Here is a 9013-nt window from a genome sequence, read left to right on the forward strand (position 1 = left end):
TTCTCTCTCTTTCTCTCTCTCTTTCTGTCTCCCTCCCTAACCCTCCCCCCATTTCAAAAAAATTAAAATTAAATTAAATTTAAAAAGATATGAATGGAACACCTGGCTGGCTTAGCAGGTAGAGATGCGGCTCTTGATCTTGGGGTCATGAGTGCAAGCCCCATGTTGGGTATGGAACCTATTTTTATTTTTTATTAAAAAAATTTTTTTTAAGTTTATTTATTTATTTTGAGAGAGAGCACGTGAGAGCATGAGCAGGGGAGGGGCAGAGAGAGAGAGGGATAGAGAGAGAATCCCAAGCAGGTCCCACACTGCCATTGATGAGCCCAACACAGGGCTTGAACTCACGAACCGTGAGATCATGACTTGAGTCGAAATCAAGAGTCAGACACTTAACCGACTGAGCCACCCGAGAACCCCAGAGCCTACTTTTTAAAAAATGTTTTTAAAAATGAAAGGAATAAACTCTCTTTCCACAGTTGGATATTTTACATAATTTTTTCTCCTTGAATTCATATTTCATTCACTTTCACCACAGAATTTTATCTTAATTTAATGGATTTTATATCTGAGAGTCTCTCTATATTTCTCTGCAACAAAAAATTGTTTTTTAAGATTAATTCCTTTTAATTTCTTTTAACCATAATACTGTAAATGTTTCAATTTTTCTTCTGGATTGAACTATTAGCAGTAGCACAAACTGATGAAAATCACGTAAGTATATTATAAAACTTGATAATTATTAAATATTAATCTAAAATGTTATCCAAAATGCATCTATTAATGAATTTTCAACGAGTTCATGTATCACTGAATCACATTGCTGGAATGAGGCAGCACTAATTATCAATTCTTTTTCTATTTTTTTCTTTTGTTATTAGAGTAAGGGCTGAGAGTTCTTATTTACATAAATAAGTAAAAGGGAATGGAAATCCTTTTATTATAGCAATAACACTCACTTCTTTGAACTCCTTCTGAATTATATGCCAAAAATCACATAATGAGCTATCATTAAAAGTATTTTTAATGATATTCTAGCTGACAACTCAATTACATTCTATTTTAATTCTGTTGAAAGCAAAGAATTGGAAACCACCTGAATTGTTAAAGGGTTCATTACTCAATCATTAAAGTCATTTACATTCAAAAACAATATTTCAAATACTCCAAATTGTACTTTTGTTTGACAACCCAGATGTTTTCACACTTCCCTACCTTGAGAGAATGGTATAGAGGCAATGATAAAAGAGGAAGAAGAGGGAAAAGAGAATCTGCAGAACAGTTCTCAGGCAAGCCAGTTTTAGGTAAGAGAACATATAGCAATAGGGAATGCAAAAATGGATACCTTCTTAACTGGCCTTGCCCTCATACCCCTTGTAAGGTCTTTGTGTACTCCTTGGAGTCCAAATACTCTAGGGTGAAGACCACTGGACTGGGGAAGCACAATATGATTATTAACCAGCACTGAGGTCTATTGGAGGCTTGTGATAAATTCAAAGTGAGATCAGCCAGCAAAGTTGTGTGGTTTTCATTCCCTTTGGAAATGTTCAGCCACATGAGTACAATGGCAGTGTTGGTAGAGTTAGGGCTTTGCCAAAAATGCTGGGAAAAAATAAAGTAGAAAAGGAATTGAGGCCATATCCAAAGGGAACATCAGTATTATTGGTGGAGGCCAGAAGGGAAAGTGAGTGCTAAAATTTCTATGTTGTTTTTTTTTTTAAACCAAACTCTATACCTTCAACGTGGGGCTGGAGCTCATGATCCCAAGATCAATAATTGCATGCTCTATGGATGGAGCCAGCCAGATGCTCCTAAAATTTTCAGTTCTTAAGGATGGGATGTCCTAGGATTGTAAAGTGAGAAGAGAATCCAAGACCAAGTTTTGGACAGCTCCAGTATTCAATGTCAAGATAAAGAAGGCAATGGTGACCAAAGACAATCAGAGAGGTGAGAGGGGGATTAAAAATATGTTGGGTCATGTAGGACAAGGGACAAGTGTCCCAATAAAGTAGAAGTCCATTTGCCATCTGCTGTTGGAAACCGAGTACAAGGAGGTCTGGAAAGTCCACTGGGTTTGGTTATATGGAAGGCATTGGGGAATTTAGAGTAAGAGGCAGAAGCCCAGCTGAGTAGGTTGTGGGAAACGAGTGGGAGATGGGGGATGGAAGCAGTCAATACTAACAACTCTTACTGGGATGTGAAAAAGAGGACAATGGGGTTTTCTTTCTCTTTGTCTTTTATTTGTTTCTATTATAATATTTATTTGTTGGTTTTTCTCTCCTTTATCTGTGTCCTTTCTCAAAACTGTAATCTAAGCTTTGTGAGGGCAGGAACCAACCCTGTCATGTCCAGTCTGTGCAGTACACAGGATGCTTGGAAATATCTTTTAATGGATTAATGAATGAACCAATGGCAAATAAAAGGTTTAAAAATGTAATCCTTTCCCAAACAAAGGCATATCTTGATCTAAGGACAAATTCTAGCTTCATTTTTTTGACTACAAAGGCAATTTTAAGCTCATTTGGTTAAATCTTGAGAATCGGATGTTCAAGTTTCTCTCTCCTCATGCCCCAAACTTCCCTGAAGGAAAGGAATGAAAAAGACAAAGGCTTATAGGGACAAAGAAGATAGGAGAAGCCAACTTTTTAGAAATCGGAAACCTGATAAGAGCTGAAAGAGGGGTGATAATTGACTTTGCCAACCTGGGAAAGCAAAACCCTGAGGTAAGAAAATAGATCTGGATAACATGAAACAAGCTGATTCCTGAGACAGAACTTCAGGAAGATACAGGAATTGAGGCCCCAGTTCCCTTTGAAAGCAGACATACAATGGGAAGATGGATTAAAAGTTTTTGATGAAGCAGAGTTAGTTCTCCCCACAGTTCGGAACCAGACAACCCCCCAGGCCAGCACATCATGCTGGGAAAAGATTGGGGAAAGTCAAACTGGACAGATTCTGGTCTTGGGGTCACCAGGCTCTGCTGAGAGCAGAGATGAGGCTCCACACTTCTGAAGTCTGTATCCTAAGCAGTGAGCCCTTCAGCTCCCTCTTCCCAGATGCTTCCCAGAAGGTTGGCAACTTTTACCCCACAGAAGTCTGAATCTCTAAGGAAACTGACGCCCTCAAGAAAAAAATACCTACAGATATTAACATTTGGGGGTTATTCAAATTTTTTAAAAATCTGGGTTGTCTCTCAACTGCCCTATAGTGAAGGCTACTAGTTCCCACCGAGGTAGCAGGGTGGCCTAGTGGCTTGTTGGTGGCTCTATCTTAAGTGAGTGTTCAGTTAAGGAACACAGGATATTCGAGGAAGACTCTGAACAAAAACAACAAACCAAAATAAAAAGTAAAAATAACACAAGGGAAACAGACAGAAGAGGAAAACGTCACAAACTATAATAAACTTACTCATAGATAAGACTGCATATATATGAAAAAAAGAACAGGATGCTATAAAAAAAAAACAGCAAATTGCCATAAGAAGATCAATAGTATGTAAGAAATAACAGTATGTGAGAAAAACTTAAGGCCAATTTTAAGATCCAAATTTTATTTTGTTTTTAACTAGGCTTCACACCCAGCATAGAGCCCACTGTGAGGCTTGAACTCATGACCTTGAGATTAAGACCTGAGCTGAGATCAAGAGTCTGATGCTTAACCAACTGAGCCACCCAGGCACCCCTGGATTTTACTTTTTATGGCAGGAAGAAGCTACTAGCATTTAAAAAGTAACAGTTGCAGGGCACCTGGCTGGATCAGTTGGTAAAGTGTTCAATTCTTGATCTCAGAGTTGTGAGTTTGAGTCCCATGTGGGGTGTAGAGATTACTTTAAAAATAAAATCTTTAGGGGTACCTGGGTGACTCAGTAGGTTAAACCACTTTTGAATTTGGCTGAGGTCATGATCTCATGGCTCATGGATTCAAGCCCCACATCAAACCTGGGTGGCTCAGTTGGTTAAGCATCCAACTGTTGGTTTCGGCTCAGCTCATGATCTCCATGGTTTGTGGGTTCAAGCCCCACATCAGGCTCCATGCAGATAGCACAGAGCCTGCTTGGGATTCTCTCTCTCCCTCTCTCTTTCTGCCCCTCCCCTGCGCATGCTCTCTCCCTCAAAACAAATAAATTAACTTAAATAAAATAAAATCTTCTAAAAAATTAACTAATTTAAAAATGTTGCCCCATGTTGGGCTCTGTGCTGACAGTGTGAAGCCTGCCTGGGGTTCCCTCGCTCCTTCTCTCTCCTCTCTCTGCCTCTCCCCTGCATGAGCACACTCTCTCTTTCTCAAAATAAATAAATAAATATTAAAAAAAAATAAAGGGTGCCTGGTTGGCTCAGTTGGTTAAGTGTCTGATTTCGGCTCAGGTCATGATCTCACCGTTTGTGAGTTCAAGCCCCGCATCAGGCTCTGTGCTGACAGCTCAGAGCCTGAAGCCCGCTTCAGATTCTATGTCTTCCTCTCTCTCTGCCCCTCTCCCACTCATACTCTGTGCCTTGCTCTCAAAAATAAATAAAAACATTTAAAAAACATTTTTTAATATATACAATAACAGTTGTCCTCATTGTATTTAGCTCAAACAACAAACAAACGGTATTTATCCTCTTTTTTTTCTCTTGAAAATGAGAGTCTCTAAAGAAAAGAATGCATATTTCTCTTGAAAAATGACTGTCCTGTTTGTCCTGGCTATTTTTAGGTATTATACTAATTTGACATTGCAGTTAATTAACAAAAGAATCTTTCCTGTTGGATAGATACCACGTGCACAAAATCCCAAAGGAAGAAAGGTGCATCTCCTGTTTTCCCCAGTCCCACAACCACCCAGGTCACCTCCCGGGAACCAAACTGTTATACTGGTTTCTCCTACCTCTTTCCAGATAAGGCAGTCAATTTACTGTGAAGTCAATGATGCTTTGGCATCAGAGATCCTTATTGCTCAGGACTCTTCCCAGGCCCTGAACCCAATTTTGATTTGTACTTTTTGTATTCATTTTCTTTTTTAAGTTTATTTATTTTGAGAGCGAGAGAAATGGAGAGAGAGTACAAGAAGGTGAGGGGCAGAGAGAGAGAGGGAGAGAGAGAATCCCAAGCAGGCCCCATGCTGTTAGCATGGAGCCCGTTATGGGGCTCGAACCCATAAACCATTAGATCACGATCCAAGCTGAAACCAAGAGTCAGACACTGAACCGAGGGAGCCACCCAGGCGCCCCTATATTCATTTGCCAAAAAGGGCCACCAGAATTGTACAAGTTTCAGGACAGATCCCAACCCTGGATCTGCCAGAGATAGTGTCTTCATATACAAACATGTAGTCATACATACCCTTTAAAACATGTAAATGGAGGCCACTTGGATGGCTCAGTTGGCTAAGCGTCCAACTCTGTATGTACCTCAGCTCAGGGTCATGAGTTCAAGCCTGGTGTTGGGCTCCACCAACTTAAAAAAATAAACAAACAAACAAAAAACCACACATAAATGGTAGTATACCACACCCATTCTCTGCCTTGCTTTTTATACTTAATATCTTGATATCAGTATTTACAGAGCTGCCTCCTTTTTAACTCTTGTGTTGCATTCTATTGTAGGGTTAAATGGTACTTTTATTTAACCATTAATTTACCGATGAATAATTGAGTTATTTCCAATATTTTACCAATACGCACAATGCTGCAGTGAATATCCTTGCACATAATTCATGGCCAGGGTGCCTCTCCATGCAGATGTCCAGGTGAGTCCTTGTTTTGTAAGAGTGCTCCCTATGATTCTCAAAAATGTCCAGTGGAGTTATATGGTGTTGAAGCAGAATTGCTAACTCAAAAAATGTATAAATATTTAATTCAAATAGATATTGTAAAATTGCTGTCTGGAAGGTTGCACCAGTGTACCCTCCCATCAACACTGTGACAACGCCAATTCCCTTCTCCCACTCCTGCCACCTGAGAATGCTATCAAATGTCTCTCTTTTGCTATCAAACTTTTTTTATCTTTGTCTATCTGGTGGGCAAAATATAGTATGCCATTTGTTATTTTAATTTACATTTCATCAGTATGACTGAAATTGAGCACGCTTCAATTTCAATCAAATGGTTCAAAAACCAGTTGAATTTCCTTTCCAAAAATAGTTTATACGCTCTGCCCATTTTCGACGGTTGTCAGTATTTTTCTTATTGATTTGAAAGAGCTTTTTATATATTGGGAAATGGTGCCTATTCTTTAGAAACAATAGAAAAGCTGGAGGTGACAATATAGAGATGCCTTATTTTAAACCCATGTTCCTCAAACTGGTTTACATACATCCCAGGAAATACTTGTCACCATGGCAGGAAACAGATAGATCGTGTTTAATAGCATCAATTCCGGAGCCAGGCTACCTGGGTTCACATCCCGGCTCTGCCTCTTGCTAGCTGAATGACTTTGCACAAATCTTTTAAAGCTCTTTGACTCAATTAGCTATCTATAAAACTAGGATAATGATAATCTCTTCCTCATAAGGTGGAGTGAAAGAGCCTATGCCAAGGAAAGATAGTTTAGAAGACCAAAACAAATAATAATACTTGTCCTATTATTTGGCTTTTTAATAACAATCCTAAGGACCCAAACAAGGCTAAAGAAAAGTCGCATGGGGTGCCTGGCTGGCTCAGTTGGTAGAACATGTGACTCTTGATTTGGGGGTTGTGAGTTCAAGCTCCCGTTGGGGGTAGAGATTACTTAAAAATAAAGTCTTTAAAAAATAAAGAAAAGTCATGCAAATTATGAACCAGAATCCAGCTGGCACAGATAAAACTTCTTGTTTGTTGTTGTTGTTGTTGCTTCAGCTGTTGTTTATTGACACACTGGTAGGCTCTATAGCAACAGGCCTGGAGGCGGCTGCAATAGTGGGGAAAATAGAAGGTGGAGGGTGGAGTGTAGGAACAGAGGCTCACGGTGCACAACAAGATAGGAGTGGGGGAGGCTGAGGAGGGTGGAGAAGCAAATAAGGGTCTGGACCAGTCTCCTTAAACTGGAACTGCTGCCCCATGCTGCTACTCTTGCTGTCTGCCTCTCAACCCAGCACAGACAACTTCTTTAAAAAAAAAAAAAAAAAAAAACATTTTAACGTTTTATTTATTTTTTTGAGAGAGAGAGACAGAGCATGGGTGGGGGAGGGGCAGAGAGCTAGGGAGACACAGAATCAGAAACAGGCTCCAGGCTCTGAGCTGTCCGCACAGAGCCTGATGAGGGGCTCGAACTTGTGAGCTGCGAGATCATGACCTGAGCCGAAGCTGGACGCTTAACTGACTGAGCCACCCGGGCACCCCTACAACTTCTTAACAGACTGTATCAGTTAGTTAATTGCTGTGTATCAAAGTACCCCCAAGGTTTGTGTTTTAAAACAACACCCACTTGGGGCAGCTGGGTGGCTCAGTCGGTCAAGCGTCCAACTTCGGCTCCAGTGGTGACCTTGCAGTTGGTGAGTTCGAGCCCCACGTGCTGTGCTGACAGCTCAGAGCCTGGAGCCTGCTTCGGATTCTGTGTCTCCCTCTCTCTCTGTTCCTCCCCCGCTCATACTCTGTCTCTCCCTCTCTCAAAAATAAATAAAGATTAAAAAAAAAAAAAAGCCCACCCACTTAATTAGCTCACAGTTCTGTGGGTCGGCAGTATGGGTTGGTCTCCTGCATGCAATTCTTTTAATATCAGCAAGGCTCATTCATGTGTTTGTAATCAGATGTTGGTCAGACAGCATTACTTCTGGAGGTTGGCTGTGTGTTTCTAGAGTGACAAGAGGTGCCTGGGTCCCATGTCTTTTCATCTGGAAGACTAGCTTGAGCTTGTTTGTTGCCAGGACTCCAAGATTGGAGAAAAGTATACAAGGCTTCCTGAGGCCTACGCTCACAGCTGACACAAGATTGCTTCCACCTTGTTCTATTGACCAAAGCAAGTCATAAGGCTGATCCAGAGTCAAGGGGTGTGAAAATAAAATTCAAGGTTTGGGATAGAGACTGCAGGTGAGAGACAGCCAGCGACTGGGGGATATGCAGAGCCACAAACATCCCCTAAGAGCAAGAGTCGATATGAACATCTGCCTCGGCCGGAGGAAACCAAAACCACTTCTGGTCTGTGCTGGTTAAGGAAAGCATTTTCTCCCCTTACCTCCCTGCACCTGGCTTTGGTGGGAAGGGTGGACACTGAGGGAGCCTAGAAAGGAATGCATGAAGAAGCCAGCCACACCGTGTCTGTTTCCCACCACAGGTTTCCACGTCAAGCCAGTCTTAGCTGGCCCAGAGAAGAAAATTTAAAATGAAGTTTGGAGGACTTTTTATACCAGAGGCTGAGCAGATATGGTCTATGGCCTTCCTGAGTATTGTTCCAGGGGGCAGGGGGGTGGAAGAACTAGCCCAGTAAGGCAGATTCCAAAGGGCAGTAGGAGAAGAGGGTAAAGCTATTACCTGATTACAATCTGCAAGTCCACAGACTCAGTGTATTGTTCAAAAGTAAAAAGTTACAGATTGTAGTAAGTCATATGAGGGAAATAAACAGTGTGAGGGAGGGTTAGAGATATAGAGAGTGGGAAGATATTTAGTTACTTGACAGAGTGACCAGGAAAGGGCTTCCTAAGGTGACTTCAAACAGGAGAATGAACGAGTCTTAGCCTTCCAGGCAGAGGAAGTGGCTAGTGTATAAAATTCCAAGGCAGGAAAGACTTTGGCATGTTCTAGGGCGATAGTTTCTTTCCTTCTTTTTTTTTTTTTTTTAAAAACCACAATATATGGGCAAAACAAACAAACACATTTTATCTGCAATCCAGAGCACAGTCACATCTAAAACAAAAGTATTGTGAAACTCTCCTTTTCCCTAAAGTGCTCAAATGGATTCTGATATTTAATCAGGTTCATTGAGATGTCATTTACATACAGTGAAATTCACTCTGTTTAAATTCTATGTGTTTTGATAAGTGTATACAATCGCTTACATCACCACAGTCAAGTTATAGAACGTTTCCATCTCCCTCAAAATTCCCTACTGATGCTTTGTGATC

The sequence above is a fragment of the Puma concolor genome, chromosome B2, assembly GCF_028749965.1.
Source record: "Puma concolor isolate L17-30 chromosome B2, mPumCon1.1.hap2, whole genome shotgun sequence".
Classification (NCBI taxonomy): Eukaryota; Metazoa; Chordata; class Mammalia; order Carnivora; family Felidae; genus Puma; species Puma concolor.